The sequence below is a fragment of the Rhincodon typus genome, chromosome 1 (genome assembly GCF_021869965.1).
Source record: "Rhincodon typus isolate 14 chromosome 1, sRhiTyp1.1, whole genome shotgun sequence".
NCBI lineage: Eukaryota > Metazoa > Chordata > Chondrichthyes > Orectolobiformes > Rhincodontidae > Rhincodon > Rhincodon typus.
This window is the reverse complement of record NC_063332.1, coordinates 136,262,000-136,280,938: the sequence shown is the minus strand read 5'-3', so window position 1 is coordinate 136,280,938 and position 18,939 is coordinate 136,262,000.

Below are 18,939 nucleotides of genomic sequence, written 5' to 3'. Positions count from 1 at the left end.
GGGGCAGAGTTTGTAAGGAGCATCCAGGAGGGCTTCTTGAAACAAGGGGCATTGAGTTTAGAAATTGGCAGGTAATGTTGCGGCTTTATAGAACCTTAGTTAGGCCACGTTTTGAATATTGTGTTCAATTCTGATCGCCACACTACCTGAAGAATGTGGTGGCTTTGGAGAGGATACAGAAAAAGATTTACCAGGATGTTGCCTGGTATGGAGGGCATTAGCTATGAGGAGAGATTGGAGAAACTTGGGTTGTTCTCACTGGAATAACGGAGGTTGAGGGGCGACCTGATAGAGGTCTACAAGATTATGAAGGGCATGGACAGAATGGACAGTCAGAAGCTTTTTCCCAGGATGGAAGAGTCAGTTACCAGGAGCTATGGGCTTAAGGTGCGAGGGGCAAGAATTACTTTTGAGTTTTTCTCAATGGTATGTGGAAGTGTAAATCTTTGTGAAATGGCATATAACGAACTTATCTATCAGATTAAATCCTTGTTAGCAGTCAAAATCACTATTCAGTACATTTCATCTCAAGTAAAAACCCTTTGACTCATTTTTTTAAGCTTTTACACCTCCTGTGAGGTATTAAATCATGCAAATGCTTGAGTGTTGAAAAAATCTACATGCATGAATTTTTGACATTTTTTTTCCCGCAACCTTTTTATATATCTGCAGTTATACAGTCACCATTCACCATTCAGTTCATAGCTACTCAATCTTTCTCTAATCTAAATTGTATTATTTCAGACCATTTGACTTCTACACAAGAAATTCGCCAATAATTGCAATTATTTTATTCTTTACATGTCAAGAATGGGGATATAGGGATTTGTATTAAAGAGACTATTTACATGAACCAAATAAGTAAAACTATTTTGTATAATTTAGCTTGTTGTTGTGGACATCAATACATTTGACTTTATAATGTCCTTAAATATTCTGAGAATCTATCCCAGCATTTTTCAATAGCTACCGTCAATGGGATACAAATACAGCTGTCTCGTGTATTATGAAGAAAACTGATTAATCTATGGATGAAAAGCATAGTTTGAGCATACTTTTGACATTGAATGTTACACAAACACTGGCTTTCATTAATGGCTATAGACCAACCTGCAGACTTCCCCATCGTCACGCCAATCATCTAAAGTCTGACGTTGGGTAAGGCTAGTACTCCCATGAGGTTCTGAGTTGCTTGCTGTCCCACCTTTGAATACAGGTACTTTACTGGTATCTTTCTCACTGGAATGTTTCATAACGTCTTCATCTTCAAAGGAAGAAGAATTTTCAGGAGCCTTTTTAATGAATTTTCCCCTGTTTTGTTCAAATGTCTTTGAACAATACTTTGCACCAACAAAGGATATTGAAGATGCCTCCTTGTGAGATCTCCTTTTGCTTTTGCAGATTATTGCTTGATGATTACTGCTGGGAAGTGGATTACTCCTCATCTTATCCCCTTCATTTTCAGAGTCCATTGAAAGCAGGGCTGGATGGGTCCTACCTGAATTTTTCTCCAATTCTTTGAGAGATTTGCTTTTTCTTCGGCTCTTTCTGGAAGCCTTCATTCTATCGAAGTTTCTTCTTCTGACTTGAGCCCAATGATTTTCATCTGATGATGAATCAGAATCATTCCTACTGAGTCCATTTATTTTTACACAAAAAGACCCGGACTGCTTTTCGAGATGTTTGGTGTGAACATGCAAATGCTCGCATCTTTCACAGAGTTTTCTTTGCTTTTTAATTCTTCTCTTTACAGGTTTCTTACCAGAATCCCTGCTGTAATTGTTGAGCATCATGACAGGAGTTGAGTATGTGTCACCATCTTCACAACGGGCAGCAGATCTAAGCACAGCACGCAAAGTTGGGAAAGTGGAAAGTAGAGAAGATGAAGGGAGAACATGATAGACATGGCAAAAGAAGTGAAAGCAAAATGAATTAGTAATAATATAAACAGTTATCAAATACTAATGAAGCAGAAAAAAATCGAATGAAATATAATGAAGACAAGCTGAGACTCAGACTAGAGATAAACAGACACAAAGAGGTAGCTGTAATCCCAAGTGATACCTAACCATCAATAATCACTAACGAATTGCCAAGACTCTCATACCTGCAAATATCCTGAGTAGATGGGCTCGCAGATATACATGACTGGATCCTGGGACCTGTTCCTATTGGACTACTTGCCTGTAAAAAATAAAGGTATATTAAAGTTAGTATGAATTGTTACTACTAGACCAATTTCAAATAGAAATCAGAGTGAGAGTTGGACAAATAAATGAGTTCAAAAGAATATCTGAGATATTTCATAGACAGTGAGAGGGAAAGGGAAGAATTTCTGGAAATTTAAAAATATATCCTTTTATGATGTGCAAGTTGCAGAAAGGCTTAGTCACCCTGAGGACTGGGTGGTGATCCTTTAATCATTGCATGTAGCAGTCCAAAAAATATGAGTTGCATTTTTGATCACGTTTGGAGGCAGTTAAGATTGAATGTGCAACTGAAGATACATGGCTGCTAGTCTAGATATGGACAACGGCTTTTCTTCCCTAAAAGACATCCTGAACAGGTATTCAGACAAGTCTAAAAGTTCCATGGACACATTTACCAGTACCAGTTCCATGGACACATTTTGTTTCTTGATTTTTAAAGACTGAATTTCAATTCTCATACTACCATTATATGATTTGAGTTTGCATTGTTTGGATTATTCATCTAAGATTCTGCAATATTTCTCCACATATTTTGATTTCTAATCCTGTTACATTAATCGACATATAACCACAGCCTTCAGTTAGAAGATGGACAAGGGTTGGAAGTGAGCTAACAAAAATAATAAAATCATACAATCCCTACAGTGTGGACCAGGCCATTTGGCCCATTGAATCCATGCCAATCCACCAAAGAGTATCCCATCCAGATCCACGCCATTACCCAATCCCTGTAACCCTGCACTTCCCATGCACCTCCCTGAGGGTGAGCATTTCCCCATTTAGATAAGGTTTTTCTTATTAAAACTCACATTCAAAGTAGAGAATTTGTTTGAATAGTTAGAACTTGGAAAAAAAATTAATTCTGAAAGTTGCTCCGTTTGGCACTAAGCCACTATGTTTGAATTGTTGATTCTGAGCTGGAGGTTCCAGACTCAGAATTAAGAACTGTCTTGAAATCTTGACAAACTTTGCTCAGCTTCTTCAATGAATTAGTAAATACCTTTATTGATTAAAATATGTCACCTTTGAAAGGAAATTTTGCTCTGACTACTAATCTAATTTATTGATATTTGTGGCTTATAAATTTGTTTAATAGCATTGAGTTTGATTCAGACAATCATAAAATCCTAATTAACTTCCAATTTTGGAGACTATCAAAAACTTTCTGAACACTTCAACAAACACATTCCCCAGGATATAATATAAACTCCAACAAATATTATTTCATTTTATTTTCTACAACCGGAACCATTTTTGCAATCCTGGAATGAATCATTGAACAGCCAGGAGGACAAATTTAAAGGTTAACTAAAAACTTATTTTTGATCTAATCATCATCATAATCAGAAATCATATTACTAGATGTCCCAGGAAGCCTTGTAAGTTTTATAACATAAAACACTGCATTCCTGAAATTTTTGTTTGGGAAAATTGTAGAATACGTAAGCCTTTAGAGTATTCATAGCACACTTATTAATTTTCCACACCAGAATATATTCTGAAATTTTTGCCACAATGGTTAACTGGCCTCCAACTCAGTGAGCTCCTAAAATTAAGAAGGGACTCTCTCACTACAGAAGATTCATCAGGAATTTTATTACAATTTCACAGTATCACCATCTTGGCAAACAAATCTGACTATCCCTTTGAACTGGGTAACCATGACAGGGATCCAAACTTTTGAAGTGAGTGAGTGAAAAATTCTCCTGTTCCAACCCAGGTAACACCTCAATATATTCATATTTATAAAATGTATGTAAGTGTAATAAAATCATCAGAAGCAGTATGTCTACGGCAAGAAGTGTGTACATCAGGAAATATGTAATTTCAAAATTATGGGCTAGATTTTCACCAAGTCAGTTCAGACCCCATTCCTGGATTCCCAACCCCATTCCTAGGTTTTCCAATTTTTACCAGTGGTTTTTACAGGATACAAGCAGTTTCAGGTAGCAAGCTTGCATCTACCAATCCCAACCTGAATGGCTCCATAGTTGATACTTGTTTGCAAATTTTTGTGGACAATCAAATCAACAAGGATTGAATTATTGTCCAGTCTTAGGCGATCTGATCACTTGAGTTGAGGAATCACTTAAGATTACCAAGTACCATTCAACTGAGCAAACAAGTTGAGGTCAGGAAGCAAAATAGGTTTCAAGGAGACCCATAATCCCAAAATTTAGCAGTTCAGAGGAGCATGTTAGATTTAAAAGCAGAGAGATCACTATATATAAAAAAGAACAGGGAGTCTAGAAGAGCATATATCATTCACCCCAGCTAAGTATTATCAGTATGGCAAGAAAATTGTATGGCCAAAGGGACAGATGCCATTTTTTAAAATGAAGGGTCACTTGCAGGCTGTGTGTCAAAGAAAGAAGTTTCTCCATAGTAAGCAAAAAATGAAGCCTTTGAAAAGTGGCAAGATCCGAGACATAGAAGATATCAGTGATATTGAGATGCCTTTCTTTGGAGAGATCCAGGAACCATGAGGAAGCTACTGGAGTGCTGATATCGTATTGAGGGAAACAAGACATGCTTTAAGTTAGACACAATCATAATAGTTCCCATTCTTCCTCACATTGAACTGTGATTGGAGAAAAGTTCTCTTGAACAATTGGGCAAAAAAGTACACAGACTTGGAGTTAAAGACTCACGGTCATGGGACAACTGAATACCATACTTCAAAATATAGAGAGACAAATCACTGAAACTTTACATGTGATCCCAAAGAGAGTAGTTCAGTCTTAAGCAGAAGAACCTGTATTGACTTGTTTCTCATTTGGGGAGCAGAGCAACTGTAAAGCCAACAAGATCAGTCTACAAACCTCAGAGGCTGAGGTTCCACAGCCATTCACTGTGATACGAAAACTGAAGACTACGATCATTCTACATCCTGAAATGAAACCAGTGTGTCAGCTTACACACAGAAAAGTTACTCATCCATTCTTGCCAAAAGTACAGAAGGAACTGACTCTGTGTTGAAGAAGGGGTTAATTCAGTTGTGACCAAACTGACAATCTGGTACTTGGGATGGGCCATTATCAAAATCAATGATCTATAATCTGCAAATTTCTAATGCAACTGAACAAAGCAGTTGAATGCACAGTTCATCCTGTGTTGTCTGTGGATGAGAACATAGCAAAATCAGGAAAGAGCTCAATCTTATAAAGCTAGCTGCAAATAGTGAGATAACAAGGTGTAGAGCTGGATGAACACTGCAGGCCAAGCAGCATCAGAGGAGCAGGAAAGCTGACATTTTGGGTCTGGACCTTTTGGAAGGATTTGATTCAACAGATAATCCTTTGGCATCAAATCAGTGCTAGAAATCTTCCTGAAGACAATCATTGTAATCATTGTATGTTAATCATTGTAAAAGGAGTGGATAGAATCATATCACATGGATGAAGTCACAATCTATGGACCTACTCAGACAGCTTAACACAAATACAAGGTGCATTGCAATGCCTCCAGGAAGTAGGACTTTTGCTCAACAAATAGAACATAGAACAATACAGCACAGGAAAGGGCCCCTTGGCCCATGATGTTGAGCTGAACATGACGCTAAATTAAACTAATCCCTTCTGCCTGTCCTTGGTCCATATCCCTCCATTCCTTGCCTATTCATGTGCTTATCTAAAAGTCTCTTAAATGCCCCTTTCATTTCTACCTCCACCACACCCGCTCGCACTGTGTTCCAGACTCCTGTTACTCTCCGTGTAAGAGACTTGTCCCTCATATCTCCTTTGAACTTTCTCCCTTCACCTTAAATGAATGTCCCCTAGTTATACACATTCAATTCCAGGAAAAAGATTGTAAATTCTATCTTTGCATCTCATAATTTTAACAGATTTCTTTCAGGTCTCCCTTCAGCTTCCATTGCTCCAGTGAAAACAACATGAGTTTTCTAGCCTCTCCTTATAGCTCAGACCCTCTAATCCAGGCATCATCCTGCTAAATCTCTTCTGCACTCTTTCAAAAGCCTCCAAATTCTTCCTGTAATGTGGTGACTAGAATTGAACGCAATGCTCTAAATGTAGCCTAACTAAACTCTTATAAAGCTGCAACATGACATCCTGACTCTTACACTCAACTTCCTGACCAATAAAGGCAAGCATGCCATACTCCTTATTTACCACCCTATCTATTTGTGTGCCCACTTTCAGGGAGCTATGGACTTGAACCCCAAGATCCCTCTATACACCAATGCTGTTCAGGGTCCTGCCATTAAGAACATAGAAGAGTACAGCACAGTACAGGCCCTTCGGCCCATGATGTTGCGCCGACTTATTATCCTACTCTAAGATCAAACTACCCTGCATACCCTACATTTTACTATCATCCAGGTGCCTATCCAAGAGTCGCTTAAATGTCCCTAAGGTTCCTGACTCCACTACCAGCAGCGCATTCCACGCACCCACTCTCTGTGTAAAGAACCTATCTCTGACATCTCCCCTATACCTTCCTCCAATCACCTTAAAATTATGCGCCCTCATAATAGTCATTTCTGCCCTGGGAAAAAGTCTCTGGCTATCCACTCTATCTATGCCTCTCATCATCTTGTACACCTCTATCAAGTCACCTCTCATCCTTCTTCACTTCAATGAAAAAACCCTAGCTCCCTCAACCTTTCCTCATAAGACCTCCTCTCCAGTGCAGGCAGCATCCTGGTAAATCTCCTCTGCACCCTCTCTAAAGCTTCCACATCCTTCCTATAATGAGGCAAACAGAACTGAACACAATATTCCAAGTGTGGTCTAACCAGGGTTTTATAGAACTGTAGCATAACCTCGCAGCTCTTAAACTCAATTCCCCTACCAATGAAAGCCAACACACCATACACCTTCTTAACAACTCTATCCACTTGGGTGGCAACTTTGAGGGATCGATGGACATGGACCCCAAGATCCCTCTGTTCCTCCACGCTGCCAAGAATCCTGCCATTAACCCTGTATTCTGCATTCAAATTCTGCTTCCAAAATGAATCACTTCACACTTTTCTGGGTTGAATTCCATCTGCCACTTCTTTGCCCAGCTCTGCATCCTGTCAATGTCCCGTTGCAACCTACAACAACCCTCCATACTATCCACAACTCCACCAACCTTTGTGTCATCGGCAGATTTCCTCATCCAAGTCATTTATAAAAATCACAAAGAGCAGAACAGATCACTACGAAACACCACTGGTAATCGAACTGTACACTTTTTCCTTAATATGTGATCTCCCAGAGTGCACCACCTCAGATTTACCCAGATTAAACTCAATCTGCCATTTCTCTGCCCATATCTGCAACTGATCTATATCCTGCTGTATTCTTTAATAACTTTTTACACTATCCACAACTCCACCGATCTTTGTATCGTCTACAAAGGTAAAATATGCTGGCCCAGCCTGTCGCACCTATATCCCACAAAAGACAAATGTTTAAAAATCACTTTTCACTTATCATTCAGTATGTTACAAATTGTTCAGTAGCATTTCAATTTTCTTTGTGACCTCTCACATCTGGTGTGTTTTACTGAGCTTCCAAAACCCTGCACCACCATATGAAATTGGTGTGCCGCTGTAAGGAAGTCTGATCTTTGCTCTCCATTTAGAGTGGTGAACATACCCTCAGCACTTGAAATATGATAACATATAACATAAGGGACAAGTGCAATAAATTGGGATTAGCGCGTCATTAGTGGTAGTTATGTTACTGCAGACCTGATGGTCCGAAGGGCCTTTTCTGCACTGTATGAATCTATGACTCTGATTCTTGTGGTAGTGGTAGTGTCCCTACTCCTGATCCAGGAGGACAGGTTCAAGTCTCACCTGCTCCAGAGGTGTGTAGTAACATTTCTGAAATGGTTGATTAGAAAATAAGGTACATTTTTTTAAAAAATGCAGAATCATGGCATCATACAGCATGGAAACAGACCCTTCGGTCCAACCAGTCTACACTGCCCATGTTCCCAAATTAAACTAGTCCCATCTATCTGCCCACAGTCCATACCCTCCCACCCCCAAAACCTTTCCTATTCATGAACTTATCCAAATGTCTTTTAGATGTCAGTGAAGTTTGCTAGCAGAGAACAGGTCTTCAGCAGGGTTAGCAGAAAGGAGTTTGGTGAATGGGAAAATATTGCTCTTTATCTATTTTTTTCACCCTCCAGTATTTTATTCCTAATACATTGCATCAGAAGCATCTGGTTAGTGAATAGCTGGTAAGCTATGCAACTTCTAATGTATTATCATAAAAGTTAAAATATGGAAAGGCAGCTTATCAGAATGGAATGTAGCCATAGCATGTGAGAAGACATGGACACATCATGTGTTCAGATAAACATATCTGGCGGAAGCATTACTTACAACACAAGCCTGAGCTCTGTGTTTCAGATCTTAAAGGACAGCTCGAGTCACTGTGGTGAATCTACAAGGCAGAGAACTGTGTGGGTTACACATTTCATGAGATGGTCACACTGCAGTTTAGAGGCAGAGAGGGAATAGGTGACCACCAGTAATCTAAGAGAAACAGGTAGACAATATGCCCTGAGAGGATCTTGCTCATTAACCAGTTTTCCAGTTTGGATACTGGTGAGGAGAATGGCTCCTTAGAGAGGCACAGTCAGAGCCAAGTCCATGATATCGCAAGTAAATCAGCTGCTTATGAAGGGAGGAAAATGATTGGAAAAACAGTCGTGATAAGGTATTCTTTATTTAGGCAAACAGGTGTGTGTTCCTTTGGCCATAAATATTATTCTATAATGGTACATTGCCTCCATGATGCGAGAGCCAAGGATGTTACTAGAGTCTGCACAACATTCGTCGCAGGGAGGATGAACAAGTAGAGGTCATGGCTCATACTGATTCTATTAACATAGGTAAGAAGGGGAATAAAGTCCTGAAAGTAGATCTTAGGGAGCTAGGAAGCAAATTAAAGAACTGAACCTCAAATGCAGAATGTTAGAATTACTCCAAGTGTCACGTGCCAGTAAACATAGGAAGAGGAGAAGTGAGTGATTCAACACAAGGCTAGTGAAATGATGTAGGAGGGAGGGCATTCTGTGGGACAGAAGTATTGGCAGGGTTCTAGGGCAGGTGGACTAGTGCAAGATGGACAGGATGCATCTTAGCAGGACCAGGAACAAAACTCTTTGAGGGAACTTTGCTATTGCTATGAGGAAGGTTTAAATTAGATCAGCAGGGAGATGGAAAACTAACAGGAAGCTCAGATTGGAAAGAAACAAAACTCATAACAGACAAAGCAAAGGCAAGCATTAAAAATGGTAGAATGATGATAAAAAGGCAGAAATAATGGCAATGTATCTCAATGCATACTGCATTCTCAACAACGATGATGATTTGAAGGCATACATTCAATAAATGAGTATGATTTTATTGTCATTATCAAATTAAGGATACAAGTTGACCAATATAAGCAGCTGAATATTTTTCAGTTAAGTAAGATAGTTTAGAAAAAATAGAGTTAAGGTGAAGGTAGCATTCTTAACAAGGGACAAGATCAATACATTCGTACAGTGAATCTAAGATTGAAGGATTAAACTGTGAAATCATTTTGCATCAAGCTTAGGAAAAGGGGCAGCAAAGATTGATGGCAATGTCTTTAGGCCATCAAACAGTGGTACAGCAAACTTTGTTTTAACTGACACCTTAAGAACTGGCACTCTCGATTGACCTGCAAAAGTCATATCCCTGAAATACTAGAAGTTTTTACTGTATTATTGGGATCTCCACGATGTCCGAGTAGTCAGTTGAGGGTGCGAATGAGAATGCCCTCTTCTGGTAAGTTTCATTTAAGGCAAAGTTGCTTATTATTAAACTAATTTAAGCTATAAATAAAGTATAACGGTATGTATATACCAGCTGCATTATGTTTCTGTTATTTAGTGCATGTTTATATGACCTCTTGATCAACCTGAATATTTGATCAACCAGCACATCCTATAGATGCTGATTAATAAATATTTGCTGTAGTTACATTTCATAGAATCATAGAATCCCTACAGTGTGGAAACAGGCCATTCGGCCCAACAATTCCACACCAACCCTCCAAAGAACATCCCACCCAGACCCATTCCCCTACCCCTGCATTTCCCATGAGTAACCCACCTAAACATCCCTGGGCACTATGGGCAATTTAGCATAGCCAATCCACTTACCCTGACATCTTTGGACTGTGGGAGGAAACCGGAACACCCGGTGGAAGCCCACACAGACTCATGGGGCTATATGTAGTTCTAAAGTAACAATAGGTGACTTTAATTTACACAGAGTGGGTAAACATAATCAGTACTGATACCGTGGAAGATGAATTCCTGAAATGTTATAGATGGTTTCTGGAGCAATATGTTACAAAGAAACTAGGAATTGGGTTATTTTTGATTCAGTAATAAATAATGAGAAAAGACTAATTAATAACATTACTGTAAAGGAGCCTTTGGGAAATATTACCATAATATGATAGAAATTCATGTTAAGTTTGAATACGATATTGTTCATTCAGAAACTAGGATCTTAAACTTAAACAGGGGTAACTTCGAAGGTATGAGGGGCAAGTTGAATATGGTAGATTGGGAAAATATATTAAAAGACCGGACATATATATTCAATGGCTAGTATTTGAAGAAGTACTGTATGGTGTCCAACAGATATACATTCCTCTAAGGCACAATCACTTGATTGCTAATAAACGAAGTTAAATATTGCACTAGATCGAAGGAAGTATAAGAACGCAAGTAGCAGTAAACCTGAGGATTAGAAGTAATTTAGAAAGCAGCAAAAAAATGACTGAGAGAATGTAATGAAGAAACCTGTGAAACTGAGGAAGTGAAAGGAATTAGCATTATTAAAGATGTTGTCCTTGAAAATTAACTGGCTTAGAGGTTGATAACTTAATTGAACCAGAGGAGTTGGTGTTGGCAGTAATGGATGGATTGGTGATTATCTTACAAAATTCAGTAGATTCAGAAAATGTTTCTGCAGATTGGAAAGTAGCAAATATGATCCTACCATTTTAGAAATGAGGGGGAATAGAGAACCACATACCAGGGATTGGGATTAATATACTAGTATGAATGGGGAATTGGTAAACAGACAAAGTAAACAGTCAGAATAAATAGAGATAGTAGGAACTGCAGATGCTGGAGAATCCGAGACAACAAGGTGCAGGGCTGGATGAACACAGCAGGCCAAGCAGCATCATAGGAGCAGAGAGGCTGACGTTTCGGGCCTAGACCTTTTCTGATGAAGGGTCTAAGTCAGAATAAATAGGTCACTTTCAGACTGCAAAGCTGATATTAGTGCAGAACCACACGGACCCGTTCTATTTATATGAATAGTTGGATGTGGGGACCAATCGTAATATTTCTAAAATTTGCTGATCACATAAACAGTTGGGAATGTAACATGTGACAAAGAAGCAAGGGGGCTTCAAGCAGACTTAGACAGACTAAGATGCACTGCAGAAATTCACAAAAGATTATTAGTCTGCACCTTGCGAACACAAGGCCACTTCCATTTCGAAGTACAAGGGCAGGAGATGCATGGAACATCACCACCTACAATATCCTCTCCAAGCCAGTCACTTGGAAATATATCGTTTCACTGTTGCTGGGTCAAAATCATAGAATTCCCTCCCTAAGGGCATTGTGGCTTAAACCACAGGAGGTGGACTGCAGCAGTTCAAGAAGGCAGCTCACCACCACCTTCTCAAGGCCAACTAGGGAAATAGCATGAATGTTGGCCAGCCAGCAACACCCACATTCTAGGCGTGAATTAAAAAAGTGAAAAAAAGAACATAGCAAATGAAAAATAATGAGAAGATGCAAAATTATTCATTACGATAGAAAAGAATCCAAAAGGGTGGAATATTCCTTGAACAGTGAGTGTTGGTGTTCAAAGGAACCTTGGTGTCCTTGTTTGGGAGTCATTAAAAACTAGCTTGCAGAGTCAACCAGGAGGGTAAATGGCACGTTGGCCTTCATCACAAGTGAATTTGAGTGCAGAAGTAAAAATGTCTTTCTTAGTTATATAGAGCTTTGGCGAGACTACATCTAGAGCACTGAAATTTTGATTTCTAAGGCAGGATATTCTTGCCACAGAGGAAGCGTATGGAGGTTCACCAGGCTAATCCTGGAGATGGTAGAACTGTTGTATATACAACACAGAACAGTACAACACAGGAACAGGCACTTTGGTCCACCATCTCTGTGCCAACCATGATGCTATTCTAAACTAATTCCATCTGCCTGCACATGGTCCATATTCCTCTATTCTCTGCCTATTCATGTGTCGCTTCTTAAACTTTGCTAAAGTTTCTGCTTCCACCACCTCCCCTGGAAGTGCATTGCAGTCTCTGTGTAAAAAAAAACAACTTTCCTTGCACATTTCCTTTAAACTTTTCCCCCTCTCACCTTAAAACTATGTCCCCTACTACTTAACATTTCAACCTTGGGAAAAAGACTCTGACTATCCACCCTATCCATGCCTCTCAATTTTATATTCTTCTATCAAGTCACCTCTCAGCTTCACTGCACTCCAGTAAAAACAATCCAAGCTAGTCCAACCTCTCCTGAAAGCTAATACGCTTCAATCCAGGCAACATCCAGGTAAGTCTCGTCCACAGCTTCTCCAAAGCCTCCACATTCTTCCTGTAGTGCAGAAACCAGACAGCATACTATAATCCAAATGTGGCCTGACTAAAATCTCATACAGTTTTTTTTTCAATTCACTTGTGGGGTGTGGGTGTCGCTGGCTGACCAGCATTTCTTGCCCATCCCTGGTTGTCCTTGAGAAGGTGGTGATGAGCTGCCTTCTTGAACCGCTATAATCCATCTGCTATGGGTTGGCCCTCAATGCCATTAGGAAGAGAATTCCAGCATTTGACCCAGCTACAGTGAAGGAACGGCAATATATTTCCAAATCAAGACGGCGAGTGGCTTGAGGGGAACTTGGAGGTGGTGGTGTTCCCATATGTCAGCTGCCCTTGTCCTTCTAGATGGAAGTGGTCGTGGATTTGGAAAGTGCTGTCTGAGGATCTTTGGTGAATTTCTTATATTTACCATCTTATATTGCCACACCGCTGCTACTGAGCATTGGTGGTGGAGGGAGTGGATGCAGTGCCAATCAAGCTGGCTGCTTTGTCCTGGATGGTAACAAGTTTCATGAGTGTTGTTAGGGCTGCACTCAACTAGGCAATTGGGCAGTATTCCATCACACTCCTGACTTGTGACTTATAGATAGTGGACAAGCTTTGAGGAGTCAGGAGGTGAGTTAATCGCTGCGGTATTCCTAGCTTCTGACCAGCTTTTGTAGCCAGTGTGTTTATGTGGTGCGTCCAGTTGAGTTTCTGGTCAATGATAACTCCCAGGATGTTGACAGTGGGCGATTCAGTGATGGTAACACCATTGAATGTCAAGGGGTGGTGGTTTGATTGTCTCTTATTGGTGATAGTCATAGCCTGGCATTTGTGTGGTGTGAATGTCACTTGCCACTTGTCAGCCCAAGCCTGGATGTTGTCCAGATCTTGCTGCATTTGAACACGGACTGCTTCAGTGTCTGAGGAGTCGCGAATGGTGCTAATATTGTGCAATCATTGGCAAACGTCCTCACTTCTGACCTTATGATAGAGGGAAGGTCATTGATGAAGCAGCTGGAGATGGTTGAGCCAAGGACGCTACCCTGAGGAAGTCCTGCAGAGATGTCCTGGAGCAGAGATGATTGGCCTCCAACAGCCACGACTATCTTCCATTGTGTCAGGTATGACTCCAACCACCGGAGAGTTTGCTCCCTCATACCCATTGATTCCAGTTTTGCTGGGGCTCATTGATGCCACACTCGGTCGAATGCAGCCTTAATGTCAAGGGCTGTCACTCTCACCTCACCTCTGGAATTCAGCTCTTTTGTCCACATTTGAACCAAGGTTATAATGAGGTCAGGAGCTGAGCGGCTCTGGCGAAACCCAAACTAGGCATCACTGAGCAGATATTGCTGAGCAAGTGCTGCTTGGTAGCACTGTTTGATGACACCTTCCATCACCTTACTGATGATTGAGAGTAGACTATTGGGGCAGTAATTGGCTGGGGTGGATTTGACGTGCTTTTTGTGTACAGGACATACTTGGGCAATTTTCCACATTGGTGAGGGTTTGTAATTGTACTGGAACAGCTTGGCTAGGGGATCAGCAAGTTCTTGGAGCACAAGTCTTCAAGTACTATTGCTGGGATGTTGTCAGGGCCCGTAGCCTTTGCAGTATCCAGTGTCTCCAACCATTTCTTGATATCATGTGGAGTGAATCGAATTGGCTGAAGACTGGTATCTGTAATGCTGGGGACCACTGGAGGAGGCCGCGATGGATCATCCACTCATCATTTCTGGCTGAAGATTACTGCGAATACTTCAGCCTTATCTTTTGTACTGATGTGCTGGGCTCTTCCATCATTGAGGATGGAGATATTTATGGAGCCTCCTCCTGCAGTGTGTTGTTTAATTATCCACCACTATTCACGACTGGATGTGGCAGGACTGCAGAGCTTAGATCTGATCCCATGATTGCTTTGCTCTGTCTATTACTTGCTGCTTTTGCTGTTTGGCGTGCAAGTAGTCCTGTTTGGTGGCTTCACTGGATTGACACTTCATCTTCAGGTATACCTGCTGCTGCTCCTGGCATGCCCTCCTGCACTGTCCATTGAATCAGGATTGATCCCCTGGTTTAATGACAATGGTTGAGTGGGGGATATGCCAGGCCATGAAGTTCCAGAATGTTCTGGAGTACAATTCTGTTGCTGTTGATGGCCCACAGAGCCTCATGGATGCCCAGTCTTGAGTTGCTCGATCTGTGTGAAGTCTGTCCCATTTAACACAGTAATAGTGCCACACAACATGATGGAAGTTATTCTCAGTGTGAAGGCAGGACTTCATCTCCACAAGAATTGTGCGATGGTCACTCTTACCAATATTGTCATGGACAGACGAAACTGCAGCCGGCAGATTGGTAAGGATGAGGTCAAGTATGTTCTCCCTCTTGTTGGGTCCCTCACCACCTGCCGCAGACCCAGTCTAGCAGCTATGTCCTTAAGGACCCAACCAGCTCGATCAGTAGTACTGCTGCCGAGCCACTCTTGGTGGTGGACATTGAAATCCCCACTAGAGTACATTTTATGCCTTTGCCATCCTCAGTGATTCCTCCAAGTATTGTTCAACATGGAGCAGTACTGATTCATCAGCTGAGGGAGTACGTATATGGTAATCAGCAGGAGGTTTCCTTGCCCATGTTTAACCTAAAGCCATGAGACTTCATGGGGTGTGGAGTTGCAACATGACTTGCCATTTGTTATATTCAATGCCTTGACTGATGAAGGCAAACATGCTGCATATCTTTTTTATAACCACCTTACCCACTTACGTTGCCACATTCAAGGAGCTATGGACTTGGACCCCAAGATCCCTCTGAATATCAATGCTCCCAAGAATCCTGTCATTCACTGCATACTTTCCCCTTGTATTTGACCTCCCAAAATGTATCACCTAACACATCTGGATTAAACTCCTTCTGCCATTTCTCTGCCCAATTTTCCAGTGATCTATATCCTGCTACATCCATTCTTTCTCACTATCCACAACTTCAATTTTCATGTCACCTGCAAGCTGACATTTTCATCCAAATCATTTATGTATATTACAAACAACAAAGGATTTGTGATGAATGACTGAGGAAATCGGGCCTGTATTCTCTCAAGTTTTATATAAAGTTTGGCAGTTAACTTCCTGTCATTGTCTAACTGGTAAATTCTTCATGGCAACACCCCTTCTAATTAGAGTCCACTTGCCAAACAGTGAGCACACATGTGCTATGAATGCAGGATGAAAAGCTCATACAATATGTGTCTTTTTTCAGTGATACTCAAATTTTGTGCCACCAATTAGATGCATACTCTGGTTTTTGCTGGCATTCACAAGTGGCAAGGGCAACAGGTTGCCTAGAATGAAGGCATTGTGGCTATTATCGGGTAATTTTCATAGGTCATTCACATTATACAACAGCTAGACATTGATGGGATGGTAGCCTGGCAAATCATATACTTCTTTCAATGGACATGCAAGGCATTTGAGCTAAGTGCATGCAGTTAATGACTCACTGTGCCATCAGGAATTGTGTGTTATCTAGATAAAGCCACATGCCCTGGTATCATGCTTCTGCCTGTTTAGACACAATACTAATGTTAATGATCTATCAGAGCATTTGTGGTCTCTGTCACTTCTGACTGGATTGTGAACTGAATGGTGTTGGATATATTGCGTGTTTCCACCTGGTAGGGTCTGGTTGCATACAAGTTTAACAACACTGTGAACTTTAATTACCCCTCTGATAATTAAACTAAAATATAAGCCCCAGCCTGTTATGACGGGAGTAGGAGCTCCCCTCTAATAATTATCCCTGAAACACGCAGAGAAGCTCAATTTTCCCCTCATAATCTATTAAAAGAATGGTTAAAAGAAAGAAAATCCCTGATCTCCACTTAACAAGATACAATTTATTTATTTAACGCAACAATGAGCCCAAATTAACAAAATTACTAACAAATTGACAATTCCTCCTTAGACTACTAACTACTCCCTAAGTGGTCTAAATTCTACTGGAATGCTGTTTAAATAAAGACAAGTCCCACTAATATAAACCCAATTAATAAGAAACAATAAATAGAAAGTAATCGCTCCGAGTTCGCACAGACTGTCTTCTGGAATATTCTGTCGTCTCTTCACAAACACCTTTCTTCCATTAATTCTGCCGTCAGGGATGTTTTATCTCTATAATTTCTTCAGTGAGGACTTTGAGCTAAAATACCATGGTCCCTTCGATTAATTAGATGGGCTTTCTCTGAGAGCTGAATGGTGCTAACTAACAGATGGCAGATGTCTCTTTCTTTCAGATGGCAGTTGGCTCTCTCTAATTTTCCAAATTCCCTTGTCTTATATACCCGTAATGGCATATTCAAATTCTTATATGATTGATTTCAGGTTGTCAACACCATCAGATTTAAATTCAACTGGCTTTCTGCATCTAAGTGCTTTGTTTAAATCAATTGGCCAAATTCAAATTTGTGGTCTTGGAAAAAGTGCTGCTTGGTTGTTCTATACAAAATGTTTCCATTTGGGCACTCTCTGTACACCTGCATTTATAAACTTCCAAGCACAGACAAAGCACAAGCTCTTAAAGGGACCACAGCACTCTTTTCCCTACGATCATTTTTACCAACAAATTCTAACTTACTGCCTTCCAATTCATGAATACTGTACCCAACTTCGTAACACATTTATAGTGATTGACAGCTTGGTGGCTTGGCCATGCTAAATTGCTGAAAGTGTCCACAGATGTGCAGGCTATGTGGATTCCGTGGGAAATGCAGGGATAGGGTAAGGGGTTGGGTCTAGGTCAGATGCTGTTTCGAGGGTAGGTTTGGACTTGATGGGCCGAATGCCCTGCACTGAAGGAATTTATGTGGAAATCGAACAGCATGTAAGAGCTTAGGCAGTGAATCCAGATCTGATGAAAAGTACACCTGATACATCAACGTATCTGTTTTATTGTATAGATGTTGTGTGGCCTGCTTAGCATTTTCAAATTTTTGTTTTTGTTTGAGTTTTTCCACTAGGCGGCAATTAACATATTTTAGAAGCTAATGACTGCCACAGAGTCATTCAATCTGGTAATGTTAACCAGTGACTAGAACTACACTATTGCTTCTGTGTGACCAACTTTGCAAAATAAAAAAATGTATCTAGCCACATTATTGACTCTTTTCCTTATTTTAAAACATGGACCATATTGCTCTATACCAGTTTTAAAAAATAAAAGTAGATTTTGATCCTTAATTTGTACACAGCGCAATCTTCTAAAACCTGAAATTGTAATCACCACCCTAAATCTGTTTTTCACTTTTATGGGATGCAAGGGTTGCTGGCTAGGCCAGCATTTAATGCTAATTCTGAACTGTCATTGAGAAAGTAGGGTTGAGACCTGCCATCTTAAATCATTGTAGTAGGGCTCTTGCGTTGGTTTAATCCAGCAGGGAAAGGGAACACAGACCGTTAGCAGAAAAACGGCCCAGAATCAACCAGTAAAACAATCAGGTCAGAGGGAGTACAGCAGTATTAATTTTTAAGGGAGTAAGGCAAGACTGAATGGTCTTTATTTTAATGCCAGGAATATTACAGGTAAAACGTATGAGTTAAAGTGATGATTGACACACGGAAGTGCGATATTGTAGCCATCATGCAGACATGATTGAGGGAGGGGCAGGATTAGCAACTCAACATTCCAGGATACAGAATCTTCAGGTAAGACAGAGGAGGGGTGGGGGTAAAAAAGGAGGCATTGCATTATTAGTTATGGAGTCAGTTAGTGCAGTAAGGAGAGATGATATCTTGGAAGGACCATTGAATGAAGCTTTTTGGGTAGAGTTTAGAAATAAAAATGGAGCAACTAGATTGCTAGGTATTTATTATTGATTCACAGAGTCAGCAGGAAATTGAGGAGCAAATTTGTGCATAATTCATGGGGATGTATAAAAATGATATAGTAGGTGATTTCAACTTTCTCAATACTTAACTGAGATAAACAAAGTGTTAAGGGCTTTGGATGGGGTGGATTTCTTGAAATGCTGACAAAGCAAGATTTTAGGCTGATATGTAGAGGGTCCAATAGGACGGAGCTGTTCTGAGCCTAATGAAGCC